Genomic DNA, 4,820 nt, shown 5'->3' with positions numbered 1-4,820 from the left:
CGTAGAATGAATGATATTAAGTCTCGTTTTGCCAGGCTGCTTTGCCTCTATCTATCATTTTGCTGCTGTATCCACCACCAAAGCTGGGCAAGAAAAATCATTACTATGTGACAGCACTCATATTTCGTCTCTTGCTTTGTTTGACAACAAGAATCAATATTTCGTCTCTTGCTTTGTTTGACAACAAGAATCAGTATTTCATTTTTACACGTGCTTGGAGGGGATATGTATATTCATTCTTAAGTGCTTCCATAGCAAAGAGTTTACACACATTGCCATTTGGAAATTATTGCAGATGATGATGCCTGAGACATGCCCTAGTGAGGCTAATATAGTAGTGACATTATTACATCTTACATCAAATTAAGGGTTCATTGTAAATGTCAACAAAACAAATTTAGCAGCTACAATGTGGTGCCTGGTCTCCAGGTTCCATAGAGCAAGATATTCATTCCTTGCCACACAAACATGGAGGGACATGGTATTCCAAACAAAAATTATGGAACTTTATGGGTTCACATAAGCAGAGGGGAAATTTACCATTTACAGGATGGTAGCTGAAGGAATAAATCCCAGGCTTCTCCAAGACATCAATATTTTTATGGCACGGTATCTCGCACTACAGAAACTAAACATTGAGACCAGACAGCATATTGACTGGATCACCAGTTGACAAGATTTCCGTTGTACTGGGCCTTAATTTGTAGCACTTAATCACTCACTTTATTAACCCTTATTTGTGCAGGTATCAGACATCAGAGGAATTTACACAAATATGTGGGTTTAACTCACAGATGCAGAGGGGGTAAGAGCAGACGCACTTATTAAAAAGTATGCATTTTTTTGAAGCATAATAAACTGACCATCAAAACAATAATGGGGTGAGAATGCTAGTCTTGCCATATAATGGTAATTTTTTTCCTACACAGGTGTTCCCCTTGGTGGTGGATACAGTGACACTCCTTACAGGTGATCATCCTGAGACACCTTTTCAACCTTAATTCTGCTTCTATCTTACCATATTTGCTTAACACTCTTGACAAATACTCTCAAACTTTCACCTCCCACCTTTTTGCTGAACTACCCACGCTTTTCTCCTGCTGGCACACTCACCCTATTATGTATATATGTTACAGTCAATACCTGAATCCAGACAATTTGTAAAGTGTAAAGTTATTTTTTCAGGCAATTTGTGAACTGCCTAACCTAACCTAACCTAACCTAACCTAACCTAACCTAACCAGGCAGTTCACAAATTGCCTGAAAAAATAAGTCACTTTACAAATTGTCTGGATTCAGGTATTGACTGTAACATATATACCTAGGCACACCTGCCTTCCTCTCAAGAACCATTACTCACTTCCTATTACAGCAGATTTTTATTACAGCAGATTTTTATACGTCTTGGTCGCGTGTCCACCTTTAATTTGTTTCTCTCAACGTTTTCAACCTTTCTTGGCTGTAGTGTGTTCAGCAGATCTTGTAACATGTCATACTTTCATATGGAGGCTTCACCAGCATGCTGAGCCACCTCAGTACACCTCATCCTCTGTGTATTTTCTAGGTTCATCCATCACTTCCTCCCAGAGAAGACAAAAGCAGTCTGTAAAACACTAAGGCCAAAAAAAGACTGATCAGGTGTCTCCAGCCTTCATCATCATTGTTTGGAGACATATGTACACACCTTTTATGTAAATAGAAATGTCACACACTTTACATGTAAATAGAAATGGTAGCCAATGCACACTCAGAAGGTAGCTAATAAATATATTTGTTGACCAGTATTAAGATAAGATTTATATATATAACCATAATAAATGGTCTTTTTAATGTGCAGTTTTATTTTTAATCCATACGCTATTACCGGAATGTTCAACCTTCAGAGTCCTACTACCGATTACATCTTCACTCAAGTTTGTTGAAGTAAAAAAGGAATATATATGGAAATATTTACATGGCTACTGAACAAAACATTATGACCAGCCATAAGATTAAATAGTTACTTGAGAAAAAATAAACAGTTTTATGTAAGGCTTGATTAAAGAAAAACAGTTATGCAAAGCTTAATTAAAGAAAATAATCGTTCCATTATTATTATTATTATTGTGGTATAAAGTTCCTTTAATTACTGACAAAATATAACAAATACCTGAGGGTTAGGCCGTCTTTTGAGAAGCGTGGCACTGCTGTCACTGCTGTCTATTCCTGTAGATGGGGCAGGGAGCGTGGCGCGTCACGCTACAAACAGGTGCAGGACAGCCCTCACCACGACCTGACAGCTGACTTCTCATACTTGGCGGACGCTCGATTCATCTGACACTTCACCTCTAAAACATCACAAAGAATAAACATCCATCTATGAAATGAATGGGTGGAGTACTACTGATAAATTTATTATATTGATGGTGTATTCATAAAATCATTAACATGGTGCATTCATCCTAAAATCATTAACATGCAATTCACACAACCTTACTAAAATTTATAAATAAAATCAATGGAACAATAGTAGTAAATTAACAATTCGCAAGCCGTATCCCTCTTACCATGGGTATGGTAATTATTATCAGCCACAATACACATTCATATTCCATTTCCATGAAAAAAAAAATAATAATTACCAGCCACAATACACAATCATTCCATTTTCATAAAAAAAAATAAACAAGTCCCTTCAGTGTACGGGTAGTGTAAAAAAAATGTAATTGTGTGTTCCTGCAGGTATGCCGACGGCTCCTTCTCTGACATCGAGGTTTTACAGAAAGCGTGTGAATTAAGAGGCATGGATTGTGGTTGGGATGCCTGTCTGGGAGACTAGCAGACCTACTGTTGATATTTTTAATAAAGAACTTGGTTTTGTTTATGTTAGGTCTGTTTACTAGTACCTCGATTCTCAACATTTCTGTTGCTTGGCCACTCATGGAGGATGATGGGCACAATGATAATGCAATCCTATACAGACCTTTATCTCTTAACACAAATATGGATTACTCGAGGTTGTAAACAATGTCCTTTATTTTTGTCCGCAGCAGCTGCATCATTATCTGCCCTTACGGAATTCTTCCTTTTCCTCAGCTCATCACGTCCCTGTCACTTCACTCGCAAGCCATTTCCGTCTCCACACGTTTTCCCTCTTCCAATGCTGCTTTAAATTCTATGCCACTTGGGCCAAGGGCAACTCCACCCTCCGAGTAAAAACTGGATTGTGGAAAGTACCGTCACCCATACTTCTTGTAGATATGCATCGTTCAAGACCTTGGGTACTACATTGTTCAAGATCAAGATAAGACGAGCGAGCGAGGAACACCAAGTTTATGACCAAAGATTCACGGAAAATTTGTTCTGTGTGATTGTTCCTTTACTCAGCGAGTGAAACGATCAGTAACAAACCTCGAGGTGCGATAAACAGCGTAACAAATCAACCTATCGTTGTCACTCGAGTCTCTGCTCAAACTATATTCGCGTGAAAAGCTTCACTCGTAACTAGAGCTTCAGTTACGACATATTAGCTGCGCAGTAAAATAATCTGCCGTCACTTTAATATTTTTTTTTTTTTTAAATGCCGGATTTTTTTTTTAAATGCCGGATTAAATAGGTTACCTGCTGTTACTGCTCCGTCCTCCCTACGGCAGTAACAGCTCCGTCCTCCCTACGGCATAAGTAATGCGGACAAAAATACATTGGCACTGGAAAAAAATAAAAATAAAAAAAATACAAATAAAAAAATTGCTGAGTGACGCAGACACCACCTCGCTAAGCCAAGTCCGAACCCCAAATCCGAACCCGAAGCAGGAATCATGAAGCAGGTTACACTTTAGCCCCTTATTAACTTTCACGGTCTTTGATTTATTGTGTTGCATCACGGTAAAAAAGTTACGTGGCTAATTCTAATGATACTCAAAAGGTTCACAAATATAACGAGATATTTTTACTTCTGAATCGTGACAATATTATCAGAAGTGGTCACCGGACTCACCTTCCATCCTTCTTCTTCCACCGTCTGGCTCCGAGTGACGTGACACGAAGGAAAACCACAATGGCGTCAGCCAAATGAAGAACGCAATACGTCGGAGTATTTGAACTTGAATTTGGATTTCCAAAGGATCGCCCCTTGAATATACAGGTTACGATAGATTAATAATAGTAATTTGTTGGAAGTGATATTTTATACAAGTTAAGGAAGTGATATTTTATACATGTTCGCGATATTTTATACATGTTAATAGGTGAAAAACTTTGTATACCGTCGTCCACAAGACTCGGTACACAATAGCACACAAGATTTTTCAGGAAAATCTATATCCTTCAGTCTCCGATACCGCGTCCAGAAAAGCAGTGGTTAGCGCGCTTCGCCACGAACCCCAGGGCAGCGATCGGCTCCCACCAGCCCTCTTCCTTGCCCCGGGTTGGTAATTAGGTGGGTTCTTCCTTCCCCCGGGTTGGTAATTGGGTGGGTATCTGGGCAAACCTGGGGAAGATAAGTTGTGGACATCCGAATGCCAATGGTTTTGGGTCCCGGAGTGAGAGACATCGGTCACCACGGGTTCAAGGGCCAATGAGACCGAGATGATCGCTGAGGCCACCCGCAGCTTAGCGTATGCCTCTCTTCCAAGTCACCGTCTCTAATATGCTGCTTGTGATATAGTCATTGTCTTGTATGTTTGGAGCACAAGAAGTTGCTTTTGTACTAAATTATTGGTCTCAATGAAAGTGAACGAGTGGGAATAGATCATAATATTGACAGTTTAATTAGCAAACATTCTGCACTATCAGTGAAGGGAAAGAAAACCATGAGCAGTCATAACAAGAGAATACATTGT

This window comes from Scylla paramamosain, chromosome 26 (assembly GCF_035594125.1).
Source record: "Scylla paramamosain isolate STU-SP2022 chromosome 26, ASM3559412v1, whole genome shotgun sequence".
In the NCBI taxonomy this organism is placed as follows: domain Eukaryota; kingdom Metazoa; phylum Arthropoda; class Malacostraca; order Decapoda; family Portunidae; genus Scylla; species Scylla paramamosain.
The sequence above is the reverse complement of the archived record's forward strand: the minus strand, read 5'-3'. Positions refer to the sequence as shown.